The sequence below is a fragment of the Zalophus californianus genome, chromosome 9, assembly GCF_009762305.2.
Source record: "Zalophus californianus isolate mZalCal1 chromosome 9, mZalCal1.pri.v2, whole genome shotgun sequence".
Lineage (NCBI taxonomy): Eukaryota > Metazoa > Chordata > Mammalia > Carnivora > Otariidae > Zalophus > Zalophus californianus.
Window position 1 is genome coordinate 29,712,942 of NC_045603.1, and position 14,041 is coordinate 29,726,982.

The window sequence follows — 14,041 nt, forward strand, 5'->3', positions numbered from 1 at the left end:
AGACCTGCCCTGACACTTTCGACTTGTTCTGATTTCCCTATGGCTTCTCCTCAGACCTCAAAAATTATATAATGCATTCCTATTGATGCAAATAACCAAAATTGGCATTCACTATCACATGCAGCCAGGCAAGGATGAATGGAACAATTTACAGGGCCTAGCAGGAAAGCAAAGCAGAAAAAAAAAATAGAATTAAGCAATTTGAGACTGATCTTCAGAAAAGGTAAAGTTTTAGACTTTCATACGCTTCACTCAGTTCATACTATTAAGAAAATGAGAGAATATATAATAGGAATAATAGGAGCTGAGTTTCTTAACAAGCCACAGGAACAAGTTTAAGATTTACAAAAGATGTTTACAAAGCTAAATTCCTGATCTTGGATGTACCAATGGTAATAGTAATGGAACTTGTAAATAACCAACTTTAGAATGGTTCTTTCCCCACACTTCCTATTCAAGTATTTTCAACTATGGTCTGTAGTAGACCCCACAGATCCATTCTGAATCCCAGTGTTTTCTTGCGGTTGCTGTCTTCTTTGACAGTGTCCCCAGCATTTTTCAGTAGACAGCATAATAGACAATGCAAGATATCAACCTGGTCCCTCTCTTGACTTGCTCCAGAGCCTGCCCCCACCACCATGCACAGAACTCTAACATTTAAGGATTATTTATAATAACGATCTTCAAAGGACAAAACAGCATCTAAAACCCAGAGGTAACATAATGAAAAATCAGAACAGTTTTAAAGGTTCATTAGCCTGAAAATGTGAAATTATCCACACGTGTGGCTAGTACCAAGCACAAAACGAATTTGGCTTTATCATGTGCTAAGTTTCTTTATTTAGCAAAAGCTCTTTAATTTTCCTGAGCTTTAGACTCCCTTTTGGAAAACCTGGATAAAACTCCTCTACCCCTCAGGGATGGGGATATGATGAAGTAAAATATGTGAAAGTCTGTAGAATAATGCTCATCAATTATTAGATAAATAAATATTATTGACATAAATTAGAAAGACAATAGTAATTGTTTTGGATCATTTTCAGCAATATTCATACTAATATTATATGCACCATTATAGCTACATATATAAGCAAATTGGCCCTCTGTATATATCTTATAGCATTTACCACTGCCACACTTTACCTTATGTCTAATTATTATTATTATTATTATTTTTAGAGGGGGAGAGAGTGGGGGAGGGGCAGAGGGAAAGGGGGAGAATCTTCAGAAGGCTCCATGCTGGGCATGGAGCCTGATGTGGTACTTGATCTCACACCCTTGAGATCATGACCTAAACAAAAATCAAGAGTCTGATGCTTACCTGACTGAGTCACCCAGGCACCCCTATTTTTATTTCTTATTTAACACTTTGAAATAGACAACAAGGATTACTGTGTCTATATTCATTTGCTAGGCTGTCATAACAAAGTACCAAAAACAGAGTGGCTTTAACACCAAAAAAATTTCAGTGTCCCATAGTTCTGGAGGCTAGAAATCTGAGAGAGCGAGCTTTGGTTACTTCTAAAAGGCCATGAGGAGAGATCTATTCCAGGCCTCTCTCCTTGGCTTGTACGTGACTGTCTTCCTGTGTCCTCACTTAATCTTCCCTCTATATGTGTTTGTGCCCAAACTTTCTCTTCTTGTGAGGACACCAGTCATACTGTATTAGGACCCACCCTAATGACCTCATTGTCAATTACTCATGTAAATACCCCATCTCCAAATCAGGTCACATTCTGAGGTATGGGGCTGGGGGGGGTTAGGAATTTGACATATGAATAGTGGGGGAGGAGCATAATTCAACCCATAACAGTGTCCTATCACTGGAAACTGGATATTTTCTAGAAAAGCCTTGTGGGGTTATCTCATTCTACGAGGACCTGCACCTTTCATTGTCTTTGATAGGAAGACTTCATTGTCAAGATACAAGTTAACTTGTGGAGGGCTGATGGTGAAGCAAATGGTTACCATCCATGCAAATGCAACACGTATTGTCTTTTGAAGCCTTAACTGATTACACCCCCAGTAAAGAGGTCTGTTTTGTATCAAATAGCAATTTTTTTTAGCATTCTTGATTGTCTATCTGTAATATTCTTTAATTCTCTGTTGAACCAGTTTTTACACTGCAATCGTTCATTAATGAGTTCAGTATAATCTTTGATATGCAAATGTCATGATTTTACCTTATAAAAATATATCCTTAAAACTTATTTATTCAATAAATGGTAAACACCAGAGAACAGTAACTAGCTCTGCTCCTGGGGTACCTGAAACCCACTGAACCAGCAGCCAGGAAATCTAGTTCTCACTGTTCTGCCACTTACTAGCTATAAGGGTGAGGGCTAGGTGTCTTATCACCTCCGTCTTCACATACATACAGTAAAAGGATCCAATTCCATGATCATTATGATCCTGTCAGTTTGGGATATTTATTATAATCCATGATACACTGAGCCAACTAAAGGCTTTGACCATAATATTCATTCATTCATTCACTCATTTTTTTTTTAATAGGAAAAGAAATAGCCTTTTGCTAACAGAAAGAAACCTAGAGTAACCCAAAGTATGTTCATGGATTTAGGTACTTGTCCAAAGTGAAACAGCCTATGTCTGCAACCACATGCATGTCTCATGCCACACCCACATTCCTTAGCTATGTAATGCCATTACTTCTTCTACAAGGCAGGATTATAGTGGCCTCGGGGTTAGGTTGAGGGGTGAATGTTACAGCTTCATATCTGAGGCTTATTTCTACCATCTTTGGCACTGAAGAAGATAGAGCTGATATGGTTCCAAAAGCAGAGTCTCAGAACAATAGCTGGCACTTTCAGGTCTCACTACCCTGGAGAACAGATAATAGTAGATAACATTTATTGTGTACTAATGGTGTTACCATGCTAAGTGCTTTTATATATGTTGACTCATCTAAGCTTCTCAGAAAACTCTGTGAGGTACAGTATAATATTATCTTCATTTTACCTATTCAGAAACTAAAGAAGAACAAGTCAAACGTTCCCAAGGCCAGTCTCCACTCAGCTAGTAGGTGGAAGGGCCAGGGTTCAAACCCACATAGCCCAGCTCTAGGACCTTGCCCTCAACAATTATACTTCAATTTTCTAGTATAATGAGGCCAGCAAATTATTCTGTTAATCCTTAAACAGCTCTACATGTTGACCAGACTCCACCATACTTGTATTGCCTAGGACACACACACAGCTGTTTTTGTTGTGAAATAGCATCTATACTGTAGATAGAAGAGCTCAATGTATCACAAATGTGGACAGTTGTTCCACAGTTCCATTTTTAAACTACACTGTGTTGTCTGACAGGTCCTCAGAGGGTATTACTTCATAAACTTAACAACAGTTCGGCATAAAGTATATTATATTAAATTGTTGTAAAATTATATATATCTCATATATATTATAGCATGTTATATATTAAGAGGCTTAATTCCAAATACATACCTATACATTCATCCACTATATTCTCTCTCTTTCTCACACACACATACACACAAATACACACACATATATATCCCTTTGCTATGCCTCATTTAAGAACTTTCAAAGTAAACTGGTAGAATATTTAATACTCTCTTAATTGCTGTTTTAAATTGTTTCTCTTGCCTGGCCAAACAGCAAGAAGGCAAGTACCTACCCTGAGTGTACCACAACATACCAAAAAGAATGTATATGGAGAATTTAGAAAGAATTTTATATACCTGCTTGAAATCACTGAAAGCCTATTGCAGGGTAAATGAAAACTCATTAATGTACTCATTTCTATCACCATATGGGGTGGGTTTTTTTCCCACACCAATTCTCCACCTCTCTCAATACCAGCTGGCTGTTCTATAATTCAGTTCTGACATTACCCAGAGTTAGTGCAGACCTGACAGGTTAAAGGGCTCAGTCCCACAAGACTGCCCCCACTTCAGATGCCTGGTACACATTCCAGGTTGTCACTTGTACTTCTGACCAATCAGCTATAAATTAGGAGTCCTCACAAATTCCTCGTCAACTTTGATAATTTGCTATAATGCCTCACAGAACTCAGGAAAATATTTACTGACATTTACCAGTTTATAATAAAGTGTATTACAAAGGATATAAATTAACACCCAGCTGAAAAGATACATTGGGTGAGGTCTGGAAGAGTCCTGAGTATAGGAGCTTCTGTCCCCATGGAGTTGGGGACAGAACTTTCCCAGCACACAGATACATTTACCCACATGGAAGCTCTCAAAACCCCATTTTTTAGGGTTGCTATGGAGCCTTCATTATTTAGGATTAATCATTGGCAGGATTAAATCACTGGCAAGATTAAAACATTGGCAATTGGTAAATATGTCAATCTCCAGGCCCTCTCCCCTCCCCAGGGGTTGGTGGGTGGGGCTGAAAGTTCCAAACCTCTAATCATGCCTTTATCTTTCTGGCCAGCCCCAATTCTGAAGCTGTCTAGGGACCGAGCCACTAGTCATCTCATTAGCATTAAAGTGGACACTCTTAGGCTCTAAAGATTCCAATGGTCTTAGAAATTCTGTGCTAGGATCCAGGAACAAAGACCAAACACATTTCTTTTTATATCACAATATCACAGTAGGCAATGATTTCTGTTCATTATGTAAATACTTCTGGTGCATGTGGAGCTAAAAATGGAGTAAAGAAAAGCTCCTGGGTACTGTTTAACTTGTATATTGAAACCAAAATATTTAGATTTAAATATATAATTAGAAAGGATTCTTTACTCATCATTACAAAGTGTGTGCAGGTCTCTATTAGGAGACCTTTCTTCCCCTCTCCTCTTCTCCATCCCCTACATACCACCCTTCATCAAGGAAGTTCGTCACTGACATTAACTACTACCTTCTTGCTGAAATCTAACTCCTGAGGATCTAAATCCGTATCTTGAATTGACCACTAGTAAAATATTTTCATTCCATGCTGATCTTTGAAGCAAAACCAGAGATTTTCATTTATTATGGAGAATCCACTCAGACTAAAGCAACTGTGAGCAATGTATCATTTATTCAGGATTTTGAAGAAAAGATAGATGAGAAATATATACAGCATGCATGTTACTGGGACACAATTTGCTAACACACAGTTGTTTGAAACCACTTCTCTCAGCCAGTCACCCACCAGACCTCCTCTATCTCTAGTGCATGCCTCAACCCTCCTCGTCTTTTGCTTTCAAAACAATTTCGGTCTTTTCAGCTTCTGATTCCAAATTTAGATACCCTGAATCCACTATGTTATACAGTTCTGAAGAATGCTACTCATCATACTAAACATGCTTAAAGCAAACAAAAGGGGATCTACTTATTACCACTCACAACTTCCTGAGAGTGACATAAATGATTATACATCTCATAATTAGTTTATATCAAACACATAAAAAGGATGCATGATCCTATGAGAGGCAGATAGCTAATCAGGAACTGAAAATGCAAATATATAAGGAAACAATTTTTCTGTGTGTGAAATTCCCAGCATAGTTTAGACATCTATACATGCTAAGACTGCTATCCCATCTCCCTACTCCATTTCATACTCTTTAAACTCCTTGATTCCAGAGGAACATCTCGAAAGATCTGGCAGAACAAAAATTCCAAAACTGTGGAATAAGAGACACTAATAAGAGATCTTATTATTTTGAAGATTAAATAAGATATCTGGCATAAAGTAAGCACTCAATAAATATTAGTTATTATTATTACTCCTGCAGTCCTCTACTTTCCTTCATGCACAGAGAATGTGGGGACAGGGCTGGGGGTGGGGAATGGTCATTAGATGTCTCTCTGTAGGCTCACCTTCAGACTTAGATATGTGACTGATTTCACTTCCTAATATGAAGGACAATATAGGGAAGAATTTTCTAAACTTGCTATAAATCAGAAGACTAGGGATAACCCTGATCATGCCCAACCAAACCCCATAGACAAATGGTTTGGAACATCAGTTTTTTTGAACATCAGTTCCAAACAAGCAACATGTCGAAGAAACAAATCTAGAAGCCAAGACTCTAGACCTGAAGAATTTTAACTGAAAGCAAAGCCAAGTCCAGATGGGAAACTAGACAAAAAGCAAGTCTGTCATGGGAGCCATCATCGAAGGAAAGAGTGAGAAAAGAGAGAATAAGGATTAGTTCAGGAATGACCTACTGCTTCTGGTTTACATTAAATTTCTACAGCTGCAGGTGGGGGTTTCTGCATGGTAAAGGTGATGGTGGGAAACAGTCAACATTTAATAACTTTCAAATTCAGTCTCAGACTTTAGGGTTAAATATCAAGTCTATTTTTACTAAAATGATAAATATTCAGTAACTGATCCATCTTATTCAAAAACTTAGCTGCTTTCCTTCTCCCTGCGCAAGTGTGGCCATATTTGCATACTGCTCTCTGATCCTGAGGTTTAATTTTGGTAATGTCTCCATTGTCTGAATGAATCCAGTGGCCTGCTCATTAATAATCATTTAGTATGTTCATTACTACAGACAAAGATCTCTGATGCTACTTTTTTTTCCTGACACTTTTTTTATAGGACTTCCAAGTATTGCCAAAGTTGTATTTGCTCACTTTGTTGTACTTCCCTGAGGCAACAGGAAACACTGATAGCCTGGAATATGTCAACTAAAGTGGTATTCACAGGAATACTCCCTCATAAACCATATTATTTTTATCAGGGTCTATGGGAAGATCAGATCTCCTAGTTAATGTTCTGCCTCAGTGGATTACTTCTACTGTATTAGTAGATATATTTCTAGGCTGATTATTTCCCCTGTTGTTTTGCTCTATAGTTGTGTTGTCTCTTCAAACAGCTCCTTCATTAAAACAAAACAAAACAAAACAAAACAAAAACACGCTAATGATCAAAGTTCTGAACCCAGATGAAGTTCTGGAAGCTTGACTAGATAATCTGACTGTCTTGGAATTCTCCAACCCCAGAGGATAAAGCCAAGGAAAACACATAATAAACTGCATAAAAGTGGAAATGTAAGGCAAGTACATAATCCAAATAACTACTCAATGAAATAACTGGGAAAAGGTGAATGATTCAAGTGGGCAAGTAGGTTTAGAATGTAGGCTTGGAGTATTGAACTTCCAACATTTTTTCTGAATCCTGAAGAATGAGGCCTGAGTTCTCATCAATGATTTGAAAGGGTGCTGTGGCAGGCATCAAGTAAGTTTGAGAAAATGTGATTGATTAGGTACCTATATGGTTAAAAACACCAAAAGAGAAAATTTTGGTGCTAGAGAAACTCCAGCCAAGATTCTTCATACAACATATCTTGCCAGATATAGTTGTATCACATGCAACAATTGGAGAGCACTTTTTCACAGAGGATTTCTAAATGCTTTATAAATGCTATGAGGAAAACAATAAACAGTGTTCATCTTTTTTTTTTTAAGATTTTATTTATTTATTTGAGAGAAAGAGTGAGAGAGAGAGAGAGAGCACATGAGAGGGGGGAGGGTCAGAGGGAGAAGCAGCCTCCCTGCTGAGCAGGGAGCCCGATGTGGGACTCAATCCTGGGACTCCAGGATCATGACCTGAGCCGAAGGCAGTCGCTTAACCAATTGAGCCACCCAGGTGCCCAACAGTGTTCATCTTTTTAAGTGAGGTTTTAAATTACTCAAATGTTAAAGATAGTGATAAAGAAATAATTTGGAAGTCTTCTTTAAAATCACCCTTCCCTATCACTGAATTTGCTATTCTATATATTAAAAACCAACATGCAGAAATAGGACCATTTACAAAGCACACACATGCACGCAGGCACACACACACATACACATTTTGAGAGAATATCTTGGGAGAACTGAAAGATAGGCACCACAGCTCTTCATCTATGGAGTTGAAAACAGCGACATTATTTATGACATTGAAAAACAACAACAGCAGTGACAATAATTAATGATGAATTCCTAAAGGAAGCAAATTTTATATTCCTAGATGACTACATAATTCTAGAATCTGTCCCCATGTCCAGTGTGTTCTCTACACCCTGTCAGGTCGCAGCTCTGCAGTACAGTGGACAGTTTTCAGCTTTCACAGGATTCATTCCATCCACTCCTTTCCTAACAGTTCTCTGAAGGTCCCTGCCATGTGGCACAGATTGCCACTGTATTCCTACCCTTGGAAACAATTCAGGTGTGTGAACCAAAAATCTTCCTTGATTGCATAACTACCTTACTGGGCTTTCTATCTGACCCATGCAACGTGCATTTAAACACAGTGACAAGGATCTGACTAATCGAAGTTCCCATGTGGTTTTTGTTTGTTTTATTCTTCATGTAACTCTAAAGAATAAAACCTGCTGTCTTTTAAAACACCAGGATCCAACTCATGTTTTTAACCTCCAGACTGATACAACTGTTGCTTTGCCATCTGTAGAATGCAGGCAAAAGCCTACTTCCTCTCAATTCAATGCAGTTAAAATCATTACAAAGCGTAGAAGCAAACTTCATTAACTCAGATTTTTAGCTACTCATAAAATCACCCAGTATTTTTTTTCTTTTTATTCAACTGTGCTTTAAAACTCCAGATCAAATTGTTCTATACATCTGGGCAGATAATAGTTACCACTTTGCATGTAGACTGCCTCATTGCAAAATAGGTTGGATGCTGCCTATGAACAGCGATGTGTGGAACAAGGTGCTGTCCAGATTGATTTTCCTGAAGGACTTATTGAATTTTACCTGCAATGATAACTCTTGTATCCAGGAAGAAGCCTTAGGAAAATGATTATATTTCTTGAATAAACAAATAATATATATTGTAGTTAAGAAAATAAGTCATAGCACATACGCTCAAAATTTTTAGTCATAAAGTCCAACTGAAAAAGTCCTGTATTGTTTATCAAGAGGTATTTACATAGTCCTGAGTGTTCTGTGTTTTGCCTTTGCTATGGGACACAAAAGAAAGGTAAAACTTGTACTTCCTGGTTTTAGACTCTTTTACAATGAGTGCCGGAGTAATGTGGACAATACTCATTCAAGAAAAATCTTTGCCAAAGAATGCTGCTTATCTGGCCTGACCTTCTTAGAAACCAGCATTTTACCAAGAGTTTTCATTTGGGATTCCCCTGGCTCAGATATTCATCTATAATACTACTAGATGAGGGCTGTGTTTTTGTTTGTTTTTATTATTTTTAAAGCAGCTTTATTTACAAACTACATAATTCACTTACTTTAGGTGTACTGTCCAATGATTTGTAATGAATTTACAGAGTTGTGCAACCATCATCACCATCTACTTTTTGAACATTTCCACGACTCCAGAAAGAAACCTTGTGCCCATTTGCAGTCACACCATTCTCACCCTCAGCCTGAGACAACCACTAATCTGTCTTCTATCTCTGTAGATAGATATCTTTTTCTAGACAATTTATATAAATGGAATCATACAATTTGTGATATTTTGCTTCTGGCTCTTGATGGGTTAATAGTGACTTTTAAATGACAGTAGAAGTGTTAATTGAGAATGACTCACTAATCCTTCCAATCCGGAGTGCCACCCTATTGAAAAATATGCAAAAATAACTAAATGACGATATAAGCACACTATTAGTGGAAAGTTTTATTTTGGACACTGGAATAGGATCAGTACTCCTTTTATCAGTGTTACACTATGAGCTGTCTCTTTATCCTCCCCCACACCCACCGCAGGAATGGGAAGTAGAACCTTTGGAGTTTCAATGTTGAACTAACAAAACTTTGGCTCTTTCATAAGGTCCACTTTTCCAGAAGATTCCAAGCGGTTAAGAGGGTTCATGACAGCATCAGTACGCCTCACACAAAATTTAGAATGTATAAACAATCATCTAGGCTATGCGGGCTAGCCCATCACAAAATCATTTTTCAGAACCCATATATAGTCTAATCCAGACACATATTCCTGATACAGGACAAAGCCAGGGTATAGACAGACAAAGAAAGCATTAAAGAAAAAGAAAAACTTTATTTCAGGACAAGTTTTTATCTACAATCTGGAAATGTGACCATATTTGGGTAATTTTTCATGACATTGTTCCCCATATTCAGGGTAGAAATCCATCTATGTATTGAGCTATGCTTCTGTAGCATTTGACCCTCTCCTATCTCTTTGAACTGTCTAGACGTTTGTAATGGTGATACCCCCAGTCTCCAGGACTTTTTTGAAGCTTCTTTCTTGCATCACTGTTCTCCCCACACATGCGAAACATCATTTCCATATATACCTTTAAGTCTTTCATTTCTAGCCCTCCAAGTTGCACTGACCCTAAACTCCATCTAAAAGCAAGCACTCCACAATAACAAAAATTTTTTTAAAAAGCTAAATTCTTAAATTCTGTAACTGCTGTATCTTCTACCTCTATCCCCATTAAGATAATAAATTATTTTTAGATTTTTAGTACTATATATATATTGGCTATTACTACAGAGCTTCCCTCATAAGGGCACTGAGGAGTATCTAAGTAGGTACTCTCACCTTAATTCCCACACATTTCCTTGGTATAGTTTGATGTTAGCACTCAAAGAGCCTATGCTTTCTGAGACCAATGAGACCTTTGCTGTATTTTTTCTCCTGAAAACTTTTCTCTTCCTCACCAGTTAATTCTTTTAAGCTTGCATAACGTTACTTCACTACTCTTTTGTCATTCCAAAGTCTAACGTTGGTGTTGGTAGTTATCTTCACCTAGGTTTACAAACAGGTTGCAAGAAGAAGAGAAAAACAAACTAGAAGACCAGATACCAAAGCAAAGCCCACTCATTATTTGTCTCTAGCTTTCATGGCCATGGCTGGCTGTAGCAAGTCCTTGGAGAAATAAAGCCAGTATTCTACACAAAACTTCCTAAGAAAGATTTCTAAGGTGAGAAAAGAAATCTCTCTCTGCTCCAAACCAGATCTCTCCCATTCAAAATTCTGAACAAAGGTTTCTTAACCCTTGAAATGAGTTTTCTTGCTAAAAAAAACCTTGAACTGAGGTCATACTAAAAGCTGTACCCTGCAGCCCAATAGTTGAAACTTGAAAATCAGCAGGTGCCTGTAAATCCAGTTTCTGACCAGTGAGCACGAACCACTACAGCCAAATGAAGTCTACCCATCCTTCTATGGGATGATTTGTTGTTCCTCAAATGTTAGTCCTTATTCTTTTTCTAAAAGATAACCACCTAGTGAACCATGTCTTCTAATGGGAGGCAGTGATCATTCCTGTAGGATTTCCCACCAAATCCAGCCAATTGCAAAACCACAGAAGGGTTCCAGAGGGGTAAGCTTACTATGTCAGCTTTAGCCCAGGTAGAGAATATGGAGCAGAGTGAGCTGAAAGCTCCTCTTATAGGTTGAAGCCCAGTTCTCTCCCTTATTGTATGGAGAGTGGAAACAATATAAGCCCTCAATTAGTCCGGGAGAGAGTAAACAGTACTGAGAAAGAGAGAGAGAGAGAGAGAAAAGTACATTTATGAGGATGGTACACAGAAGTCATAATTTTTTAACACAGATAAGGAACTTGAGTAAGCAGCTACCTCTAGGGAAAGGAATAAATAAGAAAACAGAAAAAGACAGACTCTGCCTTTCTATATTTTCTCAATAGCCTGGAAGATCAGTGGCAATTTTCTTGTTTATGGGCTAATGTGGAAATATGAGAAGAGAAAAAAACAGGGTATTTCCTAGAGTCTAGACCCACTCTGTAGAATGTTAACTTCAAATTAATCACCTTACTCAATGAAAAATGAACTGTAAAGTTTAAGAAGTGAACCATGGCAGTTATGAGTATGGGCTCTTGAGCTGTACTGTTCAAAGCCTACCTCTGCCACCTACCATCTGAACAGCCTCAGCCAATCTATTTAACCCCTTTAAAACTCAATTGTTTTCTGTAAAAAAAAAAAAAAAAAAAAGATGATAGCGGCTACTTTTTAGGGACTAAGACACATAGCACACATAAAATATTCAGAAAAATGCTTAAAATATTAGCTGCTGCTACTACTTACTACTACTACTACAATATAACAAGTATAAAACTATATGATAATCAATCCTTCATAATTAAAGAATTGGCATAGCTCCCTGCAGTATCTCTCATCCAGAATAATTATGCCCCTTTTATCATCAGCTATTGCTGACCAGGTCTTATTTAAATAATTCTCAGCCTTTGCATCTCCATTTGGCCCATGTCATTGCACAGAATACTTTCTTCCAAATGCTCTACAAAATATCTTTTCTGATATACCCCATAAATAGATTTACAGCTCTATTTCTTGGAAAGTTTCTATATTTCTACCATGCTTTGATGTCAAGAGGAGTTTTTATAGCCATGATCCTTTTGTCAGGAAAAATGACTTCCAGATTAACACCTTTGAGAAAAGGATTCCAAGTTGGGTAGAGTCATGGTTTCCATGATTCTTCCTTGCATGTTACTATTAAAAATAGCTTCTCTAGCAACACAGGCTTTTTGTAATTATTTCATGCCTGCTGTATGTCAATAGTTTTCAAACACTATCTATGGGTCAACTACAGTAGAATAACCTGGGGGAAGTTTTACAAAATTTTAGATTCCTATTTCTCACTTATAAATATTCAATAGGTCAAGGCTAGACGGAAGAGGGGAGGTGCCTATGCTCTGAATGTTTAAACCACTCTCCCAAGATAACAGCAATATTTGTAAGTCATGTAAAAGGACTAATTTCCTTACTATACTAAAGCTTGACAAAAAACATAGAAAAGACTAACAATATGAAAAAAAAATGGATCAAGAATATGAACAGATGGCACACACATGTGCATATACACAAATGGCAAAAAAAAAAAACATGAAGAGATGCTCAGCCTCACTCACAATTAACGAAACTCAAGTATAACAGAAATAAGATGCTAATTTTCACAACCAGGATGGTCCAAAATTAAAGTTGGATATTACCTATGTAGGCAAACACATGATGAATCAGTAATTCTCAATTTTCCTTGGTGTGAATGCAAAGCAATTCAAAATTTTGGAAACCAATTGCAACATCTATCAAAATTTTAAATGCATATATCTTTGGAAGCAGCAATCCGCGTATGGTAATATAACCTCTAAGTATATCCAGAAAAGTAGGTATAGATATATATATATGTAAAGATACAGATATAGTTACATATCCTAGAATGGCCATTGAGCTTTCTTTGTAAGAGCAAACCAAAATAAAACAAAACAAAACACAGCTTTTAATTTGTAAGAAATCTTCTCTGGTGAGTCTGATCAGTTGCCAAGTTTAGAAATTACTATTATGCTATTTAACTGGACTAAATACTACATTGTTCTAGTTCATCACATATCTGGTTAATGTAGAGCTACCTCACTGGGTAGCTAGAAGATTAAATGAGATAATATATGAGAAAGTAACTCTTTGTAATCCTAGGCATTGTGTAAATTGTAACTACATTAAAGATTTGCTAATATTTTGATCACGACTATACTAGCAAAATCCTAGGAACAGGGGATACATAGGCAAATAAGGCAGATTATCTGACCTTGAGATGTTTATACTCTAATAAAACACATGTGTAAAAAAAAAAAGCAGAATACAGTATAATGAGCACTACAAAAGAGTCATGCAAAAATTACCAGAAGAGCAAGTTTTGCTGCATATGGGGAATATTTAATACAAAAATTGTTAGGAGTTCCTCAGGGATATAAAGGGAAAGAAAAAATTTACAGTAAAGGAAAGGTCCCATTCAATGGATGCATGAAAGCATAAGAGAATATGGCTTACTCAGGAAAATGTGAATAATTCTATATAGTTGACACATAGAACACACTATCAATTTTTCTTAAAATTTTTATTCAATAAAATACATTTAATACCACTGGCCACATTCCAGTCTTTTTTGTTAATGCTGGAAATACTTCCATATCCTGTAACTCCATGGGATCATCTTAGGCATGTGGATATAATTGTAACAAAGAAGCAAAAGGGCTGACCAGCCAGCGGATGGTGGGTAAATCAGCATTTCATAAAAATCACTGAAACCTAGCTTCTGAGGAGCTTTTTGTTCTTCATACAAATCTATTAGGG

The 14,041-nt window shown here is 37.1% G+C and overlaps 1 long non-coding RNA gene across 1 annotated transcript in view; it reads right to left on the reverse strand.

Moving 5' to 3' along the window:
- Window positions 1-13,854: 13,854 nt before the first annotated feature.
- LOC113922729 overlaps window positions 13,855-14,041 on the reverse strand; it is a 136,964-nt gene continuing 136,777 nt past the window's right edge. The window contains exon 6 of the long non-coding RNA XR_003520052.2: window positions 13,855-14,032. This is a non-coding gene — a long non-coding RNA (uncharacterized LOC113922729). The remainder of the gene's footprint in view (window positions 14,033-14,041) is intronic.